General features: G+C 32.8%; 1 protein-coding gene across 1 annotated transcript in view; it reads left to right on the forward strand.

The window, feature by feature from the left end:
- The window catches only part of Tmtc3 (Transmembrane O-mannosyltransferase targeting cadherins 3), a 318,860-nt gene that overhangs the window by 276,217 nt on the left and 26,152 nt on the right, over positions 1-16,491 (forward strand). The gene's annotated exons all lie outside the window — the stretch shown is intronic.

Consider the following 16,491-nt stretch of genomic DNA (forward strand, 5'->3'; position numbering starts at 1 on the left):
ATTGACATATATCGCAAATACATTTTGTCATAATTTTTTCTACTCTAAATATTTGGTTAAGAGACCTTTAAATTTCATATGCACTAGATAAATATGGCTGTATAAAAATTCTGTCGATATCAACTATTAGGATTTTTGTACTGTATCGTTTTATTAATCATATAAGTAGGTATATAGTTTTATTAATCATATAGGTAGCTATATAGTGTGATTTTATATGACTTTAAAAATATTTATGTAAAATTAACCCGCAGACGGTTTTATATAGTTACTGATTGGTTTTCCGTAACACACGTAAACCCATTTCAAACCTAATTGTTTAACTTCAAGAGTGCTGTTTGAAATAAAATTGTTTGCTATCGGTACGAATTCCAAGTAAGTTATTAAAAGTCAGCTAACGATAAGCAAATAACATTTCGGCGGGTAGAATTTTAGCTGATGGTGCCTCAAACTCGCCAAATTTCAATAAAGGAAAACATACATACGTATACTTGTGGTTTTAATTCATAGAAGTCTTATATTGATATCGTGAATGATTCTTGCTCACCAGAGTAATGAAGGCAAGTATTCTCTTAATTATATTACGAATTTGTAATCTTAATCAAGGTTCAACATTATTAGAGTTTAGAACTGAATAACGAGTAACATTTGAACTTTATATTTTTGATTTATTTATTTACACCTTTTTGTAGACCATAGATAATAACTAAAAATAAGAAACAATTCATAAAGAGCTACAAGAGGCGATCTTGTCAATCCAGGCGATCTCTACCAGAAAACTTTTAAATTAATTAATAACGTTTTTTGCCATTAAGTCAGTCAGCCAATTCAACGAGTACTGCACAGGCATGAGAACTAACGCATTTATAATATTAACGCAAATGTTGATCACTTATACATGATCAATTTCATCATCTTCATTTCAGCCATAGAACAGTAGCAGTGGATGCTGGACATAGACTTTCTTGATACCCGGTTGGAAGAGACCTACCTCCAACGTCTCCCAAAAAGCTAAACACATACAAATTTCTGGACCCTATAATGTTTTTATGAATAATTTAAGAAGATTTATGTTACCGTCTTACATGAAATGTTAGAAAATATACTCTTTCAATAAATATTTGCAACCAATATTCTACAATAAATATTAAAAAAGTAACTCTCATATGTTTGTTCAACAAAACTAATTATCCTTGGAACAAAATATACGAAACGTACTAATTACGACGTAACCTACAATTGAGTTACGTTTAGGGACAAAGATTCCCTCCTCGGGGGAAAACCTTTGATATAAATAAAGTTCTTTCATTATACCCTCGTATACTCCTCCCGCCCCGGCCTTTAAGCGCCTTCTGGCATTAGTGCGTTAGGTCGCTGACATTTTAGTTTAATTAGGAAAGGTTACACAGGGACTATGCCGGTGTAATAATTTTATAAAGTTTAATATTATTTATCACTTTCATATTTTTAACTTCAATTTCTTAATAGAAATCTTTTACTGAATACATCATCATCTCATGTTAAACACATTTGTTTTTACTTTCGACAGCGTGTAATATTAAAGTCTATGATATCAACGTTTTTATTTAGATTGTTTGCAATATGCAGTAGTAATACATTCTCAATAAAATTATGTATTTAGGTATTGCTTTAATTTAATAAGTTACGTTAATAAAAAATGTTCGAACTTAAAAATCTACAGACAAACAGAATCTACCCTCACGAATTATCAGATTAGTACGATAATGTCATTCCAAAAATAATTGTTTTAGGATAACAAAATCAAAGGTACCGGGGCCATATTCAACAACATATTAATGACAATTTCATTCCGCACCGCCCACGCCATCCCGGTGGGATGTAAGAAATACTTCAGGTAATCCAGTTTTAATCAGAGCGGCATCTGGCGGATCCCCTCAATTACTTCTAATTACGGATACTTGCTGCGTCCACCGTGAACTTAGTAAGGATTTTGTTCAATATCCAATTTGCCAGCTTAATGCCATTAACGATTTTCAAATTCTCATTACTGGCCCGGTCGCCTTAATCCGCTGGCGGTATACGCTGCATATTATTTGCGGGGTGTGTTGTTATACTAATAACAATTTATATTTTTTTATACAATTCTTAATAATACATCAGCATCATAATCGTTTCAGCCGCGGGACGCCTCCTTTCGGACCTAGACCACCATCATATATTTCCAACAGGAGCGCTGGAACTGGCTTGCATTCATGACCTTAACACAGTCGTCTGTCTAACTTGTAGATAGATGTACTGCGCTGTATTTTCCGGATCATGGTCTCCACTTCAAAACCTTAAAGCCCCAGCAGCCATTCATTCTAAATGCTTTTGGCTCTCTCTCTTTCAACTTAAGAATCCGCTAAACTATTTGGGTTCTTTCGTTCGTCTAAGTATCTCCTCATTCAATTCTATCTCACAGAGAATTTCCAAGGAAAGGCTTGTGAAAGTATTTGTACTACCCACAAATGTATAATAGAGGTTAATAGTAAAACAATATATAAAACAAACAATAAAAACCACGCTTTAGCTCAAAGCTCGATGAAATATAAAATCCTTTTCCACACCCGTTTGACCCTTTAAACTTACAAGTTTAGGAATCTAAATAAGTGAAACTCCTTTTTTTATATTTTTTTCTAACGAAGTAGCGAGAACATTCGGGCGTTTACGTTACAGTAAGCTATGTTATTGCCTTTTACAACTGTTTTTTCAGGGAAATTTAAAATACAAATTCTCGCGCAGCGTTTCGTGTAGCAATGTTATCTTTAGGCATAACATAAGCTTGTGATTCTACCAGTAACACCGGGCTTCATTAAATACAAAATGTTAGAGCACTACAGTTTAGGAAACGCTCTTATTTAAACAGCTAGAGGTAGAGACTGTCAATTTTTATTCACCGATTGGGAATATTCATTATGTATTCTTTCTCTAGACTCCATTAAATAAATAACTCCTTAGTAGAGTTCTGTGCGCGCTTTATAAACTACATTATAATTCCTCAAAAACATCATGCTGTAAATTTAATTAATATACCAATACAGAACTATTAAAAAACCTCTGAAAAGTAAATTATTTTATTATATTATATTATTTTATTTTATGAGAATGGTTACAAAAAAAAACGGGTGAGTTTTTAGTTGGCACTATTCGACTCGACGAATTTGAAGTTCAAGGACGATTTAGTTTTTATCAAATTGGTCTCGTCTGGCACACCTCTCTGATGTACTCAAGTAGTCACTATAAATTGTTCAATGTAGAAAATAACATAGATACATTTGTTAATGTAATATTATATCTAAAACTCCGGTTAATACACTTCATTGGGTTACTGTCTGAAAAGACACAATATACGATAAAAATCGTATATTGTCTTAACAAAACCTATATACACTTGGAACAACGTTATTTATCATTCAATTTCCCACATCCAACTTATAATGAAATTACTTTTAAACACGCGATGTCTTCGCACGAGCCCATTTTAACCCCCACGCTTAACATGTTATAATCCTAATCCAAAATCCAATTTATCTATCATTTTAAGTCTGAATATATCTTGCTGAAGTTTTAATTAAATTTCGTGACAACGTTGTTTGTATTACGTCAAGTATGTTTTTTTATACTTTTCAATACATATTCACCAAGACAAACTTGCGCGCTTTATGAAATTTACGTTTCAATGTAACTAACTGGTATATAATTAACTATCGATCAGACATATATAGATATTTTAGTCATATTACTTATGTTATATCATATATTTAAAAGTATTTTTTCGTATTGTCTTTTCAGCAGTATGATTCTCACTGCTGCGTATATGTCCGCCAACAGACTTGAACCTGTTGGAAGCTATATATTTCCAGTCTCCCCACGCTTTTTACGAACTACGCTGCTTTTGTCGATCTATAGTCCACAGCCGTCTGTCCAGCTTGCTATAGAGCCTGGCCACTGTGACTTCAACTTTCTAATCTGTTAGACTGTGTCGGTTACCAGTTTTATTAACGGATCATCACATTCCTGACTCGATCGTAAAGAAATCCCGAACGTAGCTCTCTCAATGGCTCGTTTAGCGACTATAACTTTGAGTTTTCCATAGGGCCCGTTGCAAAATGAATTGGATTATTTAAATCGTACCATAGTCTCACGAACGAATGTGGCGTATATAGATAAAAAATAATAGCTACACTACACACTGACACCACGAGCGCTTCTCTCTCACCTTCGTGCGAGCGTCATCATAGAATCTGAACTACAATGACTTAATTAAAATTTATTATAGTTCACGGATCCATCTATTCCGTGAATTCATGTTAGATAAAGGTGTAAAACCTTTAGGGATAACAGCATTAACTTCATCAGTAAACAATAAAGTAATTTCTTTGAAACTCACAAAACGAAATCATGCAAACATGCTTTACACACTTATATGTAATTAACATTTACTAAATGAAGATATAGGCAGGTCAATAGTAACATTCTCATTAGGGCACAATCGTGCGATGAAATACTGACATAGATGGGCTGTGTGTATTTGGAGTATGACGTGTGGAAATGGCACTATAGAAACTAGAATAATAGATACGCCTAAACAAAAACATCGAGCGAAACTTGTAGGAAACATCTTTACGTCACTATCAAAAGATTGCCTATTACATAGAAATAATTGAGCACGAAACTTATTTGCCTCTTAATTATGTTATTGATATAATTGATATTTATGATACCATGCGTGTCAGGTTTTCAATGTGATTTTTATTTTCAATTTTTTTTTAACCTAGTGTATATCTTAATTGCCAGTCAATAAATTGCAAGTTCTATATTTTTAATTGCTTTCTTTTTGTGTATCACTGTTTATATTGTTGGCAAATAAAATCTTGTTTTTGGGATCTGATCATATTTCAGACTACTAACTAATAACCTGTTTATTTTAGATGTCTCAATTGCATCGTTAAAACACCGGTAAAAAATGTTAGTGGTATATTTAAAAAAAAAAACCTGTCGACGCACATAAAGCGAGTGGGAGGTCACGTCCATTGCCCATGTCCAATTTCACCGGCCATTAATCGCAATCCTACGTTGCCGTTGCAAGTATCGGTTGATTCAAAAATAAATAAAAAAAAAACTTTAGAAATCTACAGTTTTTACTGATTGGTTTCAGGGAATAGAATTGCCACATACCCGCATAATAGATATTTGCAATATCGTTCTCTTATTTTATTTTTTTAAGTGGAAACGTGAAAGTTCTTATTTTTTATATAAAAAGTTTTTCTCTTCAATCAATATTCATAATCACTAAATATATAAATAAAAACGACATTAATATAACTTTAAACTATGTGCTAAACAAAAAAAAATATTAAGTTAAATAAGACCTTTTTTACTTATTCTCATCGTGAAAGTACATAAGCTGCATCACTGTTGCCTTTTAGCAGTATTCTTAAACCTCCATTTTTCTGTATTGAAGTTCTTCACTCTTCTCCCAATTCGTGATTTATTTATATCAGCTACAGTTTAAGTTAATTTAGGTTAGTTACCATTTAAGTAATAATACACTTGGACGTCCAAATATCAGAAATCGGTAAAGACGAAACATTCTTCTATCTCTTCAAGGACGCCAAATAACTTCGGATAAGCCCGATTTAATCAACTCGCTCCATGTAACTAGTAATCAGATTGTCCATCGTCTTCTACAAACTCGAAGCTTACTCTTTCTATAATATGTGAACATAAGCACATTACCGATTTAAACTTAATTTGTTCTCGGATTAATTATATGAAAAACGCAGTGGAATTAACGTTTTGTTAATTTTATTGTTAAATATTATTATTTTGGTAAACTATTCATGGAGGATATGCTTTAATGAAGCAACGCATGGCTGTAGAGATGTTTGGAGGAGGCGTCTATCAACGTATTATGATGATGATGACTAAAATATATCAACATTTTACCAAAATTTCAAACTGTAAACATTTAAAAGTGGCGTATAATACCCGTTTTAAATACTAGAAAATGGGTTTATTAAAGTTTTCTATTAAATGTCGTCGTTGTCTTGTTAAAGTCGGAACATGCCGGATGCAGGCCACGTTCAAGATGTCTTATTAAATATCTATGGGGGAGGCCTATGTTCAGCGGTAGATGGCCCATGGCAGAAATGATAATTATGGTGATGATATAAATACTATAGATTGCGCGTTAGTAAAATAATGACGCAACGTCGTCATACAGATTAGTCGCTTCGTAGATTTATTAAGTCATATGAATAGTCATAGTAAGAAAGTCGTGTTGAAATTGACCAGTTTAAGTAAGCTGTACAGAAAGTACGGACGCGTCTATTACGAATTTTAAAAACGAAGACCTCGCTTATTGCTCAAGTTTACATTCCGCCACTCCTTTAGAAAGACACGCAAGTAACAATTTATTATTTATATTATTTTGTAGGTAGAAAATGCTGTTTCAAACATTTTTCTGTCGATTTTCCTGAGAACATTTTCATAGAATGATATACAAAAATTTAATTCCCAATTCATTGCGTAAACTGGAACAATTGAAATAAGAAAGCGTGCCCATTAGGGTAACGACGGATGCTTGTAAACGTATCTTTACCGGGGTAAATTATATTAATAATACTCTAATGAGAGAATGTTTCATTTTGCAGTATTAACTCTTGCTAATAAATATAGTAGTTTCAACAAGAAATTTATTTTGAAAAGTAAGTTATTTTTTTAATAAAAATGCAGCGCCAGGAAAAACATAGAACAGCATAAAAACTTCTGTTTAGACCTACTTAAGAACTGTATGTGATACATGTTTGTATATTGATACAGTGACGTGACATGCTGTTATGTTTCTCACATTAAAGTATGTAACATTTCCGAACACGGGCCTCTCGGGGAACTACCGTTAAGTCTGCTAAACTCGCGCTATAATACCCTGTGACATGGGTTTCGCATTAGTGGTTAGGTATCACTCTGACAAACGCAAATATAAAAGAACCTTCCAAATGCTGCTGTTTCTCAACATATTTCTTCCACGAACTTGTGATGTAAGTTCAAATCGATTTATTTTTTTCAAATAGGCATTTACATGCATTTCTGAATCGTCCATCAATTTAACATTATAGGTAATAAGCTACCATGGGCTCGGATTTCTAATCTGCTGAGAAGAACCGGCAATAAACTCAATAGCTGCTCTTTTCAATTAAATTTTACAATGTTTGACGTATATATTATAATATCAGCCAAACAAATGACTCAACAAACCAAGTACCACACATTTCAATGAACTAAAAACTCTTAAAAGGTATTTTTAGATTTACTTAAAATTATTGTTCTAATTTTAAAATTTAAACAAAGAAATATGCATTTGATAGAGACTACTAGAAATAATCAATTTGATTGTTAACAGTTCGAAATATTATTTCAAAATGATAAAAGATGTATTCCTTCTGTATGCAGTATCATATTGTTGAAGATACGAATTTTCTTGTCGATTTAATTTATAATTTGAATATGAAATGTTGGTGTAATATTAATAACTCTATTTAAATTAACCATAATCAAAAAAGAAAAGACCTGCTTGTTTGTATATATTTTTTCGGCATTTATTTCTCGACCCTGATCTCGCCGCGCTTTTCTACGGCACGGTACCGCCGTTTCGGTAGCATTATAACTACGTCGCTCACCTATACAGAGTAAATAATTACGAATCACTTTCAATGGCTAAAATAGACTGGATTCCTTCGTGAAGATTTCACAAAGACGAGACTTCGGTAAAGTCAGTAAATAAATAAAAACTCTATAAATACTGCGTTCCACTATTACCTCCCCACTCGTGGACGACACACTAATTGAAGAGCGGAGGCCGTCGTACAACTCCGCGTAACTAAGGCTACTAGTTAACAACTTCTACCAAACTTACCGAATTTATGAAGTTAACGAAAAACATTTATAACATAGTTCAATCCAGTTGATTCCTAATGACTTTTAGCTACTTTCATTGTGAATAATAAGTGCTTAGCTTCGGTTCTGTCTATGAATTTAAGAGTACTCCATTAATCATCCAATACGTAGAAGTGTATGTTCACGAACATAATTATTTGCATATATCCAGTAAATTTAATTCGTGTCAAAACTTCCATGCTAGAAACATATTACAGTGTTAAAAATCGACGAAGAATAGTAAACAGTTTTAGATACCCGAGATACCTTAATAACACGTGCAATGATCATGTAAACATGAATATATCTATGTCAGAGCACCAATTTTGCTGATCGATTTTGAATATACGTTATACGGCTTCCAATAAGCGTTTTAGTTGTTTTTCATTCCACAAAGTGCCTAAGTTGTAAATTTGGGTTTCGAGCCTGTAAGATATATGTTACTATAAAAATTCAATGTTGAAACGTTAGCTGAAGGGTTTGATGTTGATAATATGTATAAAACATGTTGAAATTATTCACGGATAAAGCATACAAATATTCTACAAAATAAATCCTGTCAAAATCATGTTTGTACGATTAATAACATATTTTAAACTAAAGCAAGAACATTTCAAAATGTACCCTCAGGTAATAATTGGAATTCGGTCAGACTTCAGTAGAATGGCGTAAGTTTCCTTTCAACTTTTAATACCTAGTTAAAATTTACCAAGATGCAACTACTAGCGAAATTTCAAAGCAACTTTCGCACTGCAGGCGGGTCTTAAGTAGTTTTAAACGGTTTAAAATTGTATATTATTAGTGACTTTACTTATATAACATAGGCGCTTAAATTGACTAAATAAATTTTTAAAATTGTCTTCCTATTTTCTTATAATTCTTGTACATAATATATTAATAAAAGTAAAATAAAAAACATGGTTCTAATAACATCTGAAAACTTAGAATTCCGTAAACAAATAGATATTTTTAATACATGAACTTGTTAGATAAAGATAATGTGAAAATCGCAGAGCAATTATTATTCATTATGCTTCCTTCATTTGTCCTTGCCACGTATTAAAAAACATATAGCTTAGTTTAGCTATATATATCAATATATATCGTACATATCACCTAACGATAATTCCAAAGGTATTCTGTGAAGTTAAACTAAATGTATTTCAAATGTACGAAAAAAAAATGATTATCATAAAATCGAAATTTCTGTATTACCAAAACAGAATGCTTAGTATATGATATAATATGCATACATAATAGGTACATAATATATAGTCACAATGGAGATGTATTCGCCGGAACCAAGGATAGTGTGCATAGATCTGTCAGAGAATGCAGTTTGAATGTCGAGTCAAACAATCTTCAAAGGATCCTTTGAAATTGCATCAAGCATAACGCTTCAGCACACTACAGTACATTAACGTCAAAATAATAATATATTTCAAAGCAATTCAAAACTGAATCTAGAATTCCTTTGTGAAGCGTAGAGTGCATAAATTTGATTTGTTATGTTTTAACGGTTCAATAAAATGTAATAAAATCTCTTTGAAATACTATGAAAACGTCGCTTCATACATTTTCTATTATTTAAAACAATTTCAAAAGGTTGAAATACCGATGATGTAGTTTCTAGTGCGTTTGAAAAACTAATTGTTACCTGTGATTGCCTATATTTGGTTTATAACTCGGAATCATTGCTCACATCGTAAAACTAACTAAAAAAACTCACCATTAGTTTAACGTCCAATACGTTTTACTTAAAAGAACTACAAGTGTTCAACGAATGTGTAGATATATTTTTACCTTAACTAAGACAACGAATAATAAGCCAAGTCGGACTGAAGCCAAATAATTTCAACCAGAAATGTTAGTGGATGAAGAGATGTGTTTGTTAAGAACCAATAAAAACCACTCAATTTACAGCTGCGCTAAACACAGCTTGGTCTATAACTCACATAAAAATCTCTCTCACCCTAGTTGGGTCTCGTAGAACAAAAAAGGGACTGTTTACAAGTTTATTTTTTACTTGACACGGATCTATTTTTGATAACCAACCTGGATACGACTGCGGTGAATATTCTTCTACCTAAACCTTAGTCGCCACATCTATGATGCGATCAATTACTTTCGGAGTTTTGGGTTTCAACCATATTCAATAGCAAACAGAATGGTATGTGGTAAGCAAAAGTCTTCTGCTCTAAAACTCATCAAGTTATCGTAAACAGGTTTATCAAGTACAGCCTAAGCCACGTAGTGATAATTGTAATGGTTAAGTTCCGTTATGTACTAATAAAACCACGTCGAAAATGGACCAATCAATTTCGCCTCATTTTTTTTCAAATTGTCGAAGGTAATTGAGAAGTATTACATTAGGAATGTTATATACATTCAAATATATTTATTAACAAAACCTATTTAGTTTAAGAAACGTTAGTAATTGGTACAACTGACAAAGGAATTTTCTTGTTAATATTCTCTTAATGTCAAACTATCCGTAGATATCAAGTGGGATGGGAATACCAAAGCTTATCGGAACAACTTGTAATGTTCAAGTTCGCCGATCATTTATCTTAATATCGCATTGCCATGGCGACGTGCTGGTAGTTTCAGATCTCGCCAAATCAAAAGCCATTCATCGAAGCATTGAAGATTATCGACCTTCTCAATGAAGCGTGGAACTATTCAATCTCCATAGTGTTATCGTTGATTTAGTAGTTCCACGTAATTTAGTTTAAATACTTTACGACTATTGATATATCAATTAATATATTGCAGTTAGTAGTTTGGAGTTGTGTAATAGTTTTTATCTGAATATTAATTACTGGATAATACCAATAATTTATTGATACACTCTGCCTCAATTCGCTTTGCTTTTATACGTTAATTTTTAATATTTAAACAATCTTTGAAGTAAGCGAAAATTTTATTACTATGTACTTAAGATAAACTGTACAAAATAATTTTGCATTTTATTACAACGTAGTTTCGTCTTCGTGAATTTTCATTTGCTACTAAAAGTTCAAGCGGAAAGTTCCTCCGTTCGCTTAAAATATGCTGACCGTATCGGATTATGTTGAAAATTTTACGAAGTAATAATTAGCAATCATTTTTCCTCGATCCTAGCAACTTTCTTGATAAAAACCAAACCTTGATTTTTATTTTATTACGGTTAATCCGGTTACTTATATACCAACATTTCTTTTTACCCTCTCGAAAACTAAATTATCTTATACAGTGACCATCACTATCATTATTTTTAGATATAATACGTTTTAATATAAAAGTATATCAAAATAAAAAAATTGATGTTAAAGAAAATATATAAAAAAATTACGTTGAATACATTTTACCTTGGAGTATATTTTTTTTCTATATTTGAGGCACAGCTACAATAATGTCATGATTTCAGTTCAGCCGGTTCAGGATTTCCTCTGAAATACACAATTCAAAGACGTCATAAGTAATCTTTATTGGTTAACTGTCCTACTGGACAGCAGTAAGTAAACATAAGTATAGTAAAAAGTCATTGTAGGATGACAATAATTAAACAAGTTCAGCAACGGATATGCGCGGATTAATTGAGAACAGCGGCGGAGTCCGACGAGGAAGTTTATCCGAATTAAAGTTCGGTCGGTTTCCCGACGCGGTCGCACCGACTCTGTTTGCGAAATTATCTACGAGTCGGATAGAAATAAAATCTCTAAGGTTTTTTTATTTTTTTTAACTTTAGTCTTTTTCTGCGATTGGTGCTCAGCCGTTGCTAATGTTTACAGTCGCTGGATAGGAAATCCAATCCAATAACATCTGGCTTTACAGAGTTTTCAAGGACAGATAGGAAACAATAATTAATTTTTATGTGTAATATCCGAATTTTAAACTTTTTTTTCGTACTATATTATCATTACTTTATTTATTAATTCTGAAACCATTAATTTTTAGATAGCGTGTACCAATCATTCATTACTAGCTATTCTTTCACCCTATTAGAGTTTTTACATCTATAACTAATTATCTGTATATATAGAATAACAAGATGTTTTTATTAGTAAACCTAACGTAAAATCAAATAAAATAACACCTAATGCTTTGATAATTGTTCCATTCGTTACAAATATTCACGTCTTGCGTCTTTAACAAAATAATAGATGATCAATGAGCATTTATTATATTTTTATTATAATTTTCGTTTTAAATTTGAAAGTACATTTCACTTCATGGTTTTACATTTGCATAAGATTTTCTTGTTATTAAGTAAACGCTTAAATTTTGGATTTAACCTGTATTTGTAAGGCGTGTCATTATAAACTAAACACAGCCCTGCCTCATCATGTACATAATAGCACTTCGAACGTGTGCTAGCGAATGGTAATGTTAACATTTATTCGATTGCAAAAATTCGAGCGACCATATCCATAGCAATCTATGGATTTGCTCGTGATAAACCCATGTACTTAAATCCAAATTGCCAATATCGTGATACACGTACTGAATCGAAACTACGTTTCGTTGAAATGCGGGTAGAAATGATTTTCATTCAGTTTTGTTTCAGCACAAATTGTTTCAGACTTCATCTCAATTTTTTTAATTATATACAACGCTATCGATTTATGTACGCTCCTCGCGCATTTGTTGTTCCTCTTACTCTATAATAAATCAAAGTTAAATACTTCGTGGAATGTGATAAAACATTTTTTCACGAAAAAAAGAATAATTAAAAACTGAACAAATAATAATGTTCAATAAATGTTCTACGGCTAATTTATATTCATCATTATACATAACATTATCAGTTGTACTGAGTTCGAAATAAAATTATTAACTTTTTTACACTTTGACTTCATTATAAATATATATTGCGTGCGTCAAGAGCTCGATCCTATTGAAAGTAGTATCAAATTGACCTCCTCCATAATGAAATCGCTTATTGTAAAAAAAAAATAGTAAATTTAACCCACCATGGGTTAGTTATTTTATCGACAATTTTACGGTTTTGATTTTTTGATAAACCGACGGAGCGATTATTGCTATTTAGATGGGTTACAATGGAATACAATTAAAGGATATTTTGAAAAATAAAAGGTAATATTATTTATTTAATTTTGAACGTGGCTGATTAGAGAGACAATATGCCATAAATAACAGCCATGTTTTAAATTTTACAACCGATTTATGTAAACTTTCCTCCGAAATTTTTTTATACAAATCGATACATAAACTAGAACCTGAATAACGTCATTTGTCACCTTAATAACTAAGAATCACCCAAAATTCAAATTATTGTGAATAAATTTTAAAAATCGTTCAAAAAATTAAGTCTTTCTGTGAAGACGTATCGAATTTGTAATAATAATGTGTACGTAAATAACAATAATAACCTCTTTGATTTTACGCATAGAACCGATCCACGCAGAAATCTGGAGGACTTGCAAAGTTGAGATCGGTTTTTGAATCAATGGGTTCCCAAGTCGAAGGGAGAACTGTGAAACGGGCCAACAATGATTGTTAAAAAGTTTGAAGACATCTCTGAATAGTTATCAACATCTTCATTTTAGCCATATTACGTTCACTATTGGACGTAGATCTCCTCTTTAAATATCTAATAGGAAGGGTACGTCGATAGAAGCCATGCATCTAGCATTTTCCGACAAGCGGTGGACCGAGAACGTTAACTAGGTCGTCTCCACTTGGACGTCCCGCGCTGAGCTCGCCGCTCCGTGGTGTCTTCTCAGAATCTAAAGTCCCCTCATCAGCTCTGCAAACTTCGTGACCTGCCGACTGTTGCTTCAAGTTGCCAGCCCGCTGGGCCATGTCGCTTACTTTCTTCGTCGAACTATCTTCTCATAACTATGACGTATAGACTTCCAATTAGTCCTAGCCGTGATCATGAGTGCAAATAATTCAAAATTCCAGAAAACTAACAACATAGAGCGAAAAAATCAGATACTAATTAGTATTGTTATCAATGTTTTAATTATCATTTCATAATAATACACAAGCAATAAACGGACATCTAAGCTGTTACATGCGAACTGCATAACCACAGTCTCTTAGTTATCAACACAATGTTATGAAAAAGCAACTTTGTTGCATTTTTATTTGAGTTTAGAATCACATAAGGTCACACAGTTGCCGACACCTAAACAGTAGCACATTAAGGTTTGTCCACATAAAACGCAAGCGCGCCCTGCAACGTGCTCACCGCAGAAGTTTCTACCCACCCCATTCCCGCAACAGGGTACGTGCTACGGTACAAATTACCGACACGGCGCATTTCTGCGTTCAATAATGAAACTTCTGAACTCTATTATTGCCAATGATGTTGTTAGGAGCAGTTATTACAACTAATGCTTGCGGTTTCTATCGCGTTACTCGAGCTCTCGGTAAATGCGCAAAGTTTGCATGTATGAAATTAGTTCCACTATGTTTTTTTTAATAATTTTTTTTATCTGTTATATCGATTTCACAATTTTTAGATATAAAATAACGACGACCAAATAGATAACAGTATAAGTAAATAATTTTTGTATTGTTACAGTAACTTTGCGGTAGTAATTAAATAAATCATAATTGTCCCCTGGCGTAGCTTCACCGAGCAGACAATCACTTCGTTATGCACAACCATTGTCATCTAAAGAATGTCTTCAACTGGTAACTGTAACACATGACTCTTTTTTGGTTGATTATGGGTCTTGACAGGGCAATTCTCGGGATTTTTCTACGAGATCTAATCAGAAATTAGGAGATCCGTAGACGAACGATTGTCATCGACGATGAACATAGCCCTATAGACTGCCAAGTTGAAGTAGCAGTGGGCAGACCACACAATGCGCAGAATGGGCAGCTGATGGCGTCTTGAGGTTCTGGAGAGGAGTACAGGTATCGGAAAGCTCAGCGCAGGTCGCCTATCAAGGTGAACTACTTTTAATATCGCATGAATACATTGGATACAGGCCGCTTCCAACCACGAGAGAACGTCTTATGGCTAAAATTATGAAGATGATGATGATAAAAGTTTTATTAAAAGTCATGTGTATCCATAACACCTAATAATGAACCACGAATTGTTTTGCGCCGTAATCATAATAATTCTATAAAAATTTACCACATGAGTAAGAAAGTAACTGCAGTTAATTCCATTAAAGTAGTGCGAAGACACCTTCTAATCACAATCACATCGTCATAATTAACTTTATGACATACATCGCAACATGCTGGCGGTCTGTGTACATACACGAACAGAATTCAAAATGCATTTTGCCTAACTAGATTTGTAGATCTTCATTCTCAGTTGGACGAATAGTCCGGTTACATTTAGGATTATGCTGACAAGTAATGTAAGTCATTAAAATGACAGAAGCTTGCTCATAATATTTATACTATATATATACTAGCTTTCGTCGGTTACGTTGCCTTGCTAGATGTTCATATGTATACTGCTGCACATAAGTGAACTGCCAATTATGACATATACAGCTACTGTGATATCTGACCGGTCAGGCCTCGCATTCGCTTTTTTTCCATATTTCCATTATTAAGCAATACAAGTTATTTGCGTCCCTACGAATAAGGTTCTTTTTAATCTAATCTTATATAAGAAAGTCTAATGTCTATGCAAAGTTTCATGCATTGAAACCTATTTTCGAAGCACATTATGTTGTCTACAACGGATACTTTCTTCAACGGCTCTCTTAAAAGCTAAGAGCACATAGTCTGACGATGAAAACTGTATCTGCTAGAACTTGATTTTTATTTAAAAAAATGTAAGTAGTCACACGGCCCTTTATCTAGATTGTAAGGCAGATGACAAAAGTTTTTTTAAGTTCGTCTTGATATTTAGTTTGAAATTTTTTAACTTAAATAATTAACAAAAAATGTACATACAATGTCGAAAGTGGGTTTGGGGTATCTTTCGCAACGTAACTGGCATAGCCTCGGAAGACTCGGATGAAAGCCGCTTCCAACGTGCACACTAAAAATATACGTGGTAGCCATATGTCCAACAATGGACGTCTCTTGGCTGAGTTAATTTGATGATGATAAAACGCGAAACAAGGGATAGTTTATATATAAACGAAGTTATTTGTTTCGAATATGAACAATTCAATGGAGAGTTTAATCTCCTCACATGTGCTTCGTCAGTTTTGTTAAATCAAATTTTCGTTTATAACACGTTGTCGCCGCTGAAATTTGTAATACAAGCAATAAGTAGTCACTTGAGAAAGTGCTTTAGAACTTAATCGTAGTCGATTAAAGAATTCATTAGGTTTCAAACGAGATTTGAAATCGCAAAACATGTTTTAGTATGTCACAGTTTTCGATGGTAGACGAAGATACAAATAAGTCTGTGTAATATTTAGACAAAAAATTTTATTCAATTCTAGATGCTTTTTTATTTTTAAATAACAAGTTATAACTCGCCATGTAATGCTTAATTTTTTTTCGTAAAATATTCAAACTCTGTTACATATTTACTCTAAATTTGCTTTTGACGAATGGGATCACATTAAAATCAATATAAGTGTCTAATGTTAT

The sequence above is a fragment of the Battus philenor genome, unplaced genomic scaffold (genome assembly GCF_028537555.1).
Source record: "Battus philenor isolate CCGP_79_NKW_IND1 unplaced genomic scaffold, ilBatPhil1.0.hap1 SCAF_4, whole genome shotgun sequence".
NCBI lineage: Eukaryota > Metazoa > Arthropoda > Insecta > Lepidoptera > Papilionidae > Battus > Battus philenor.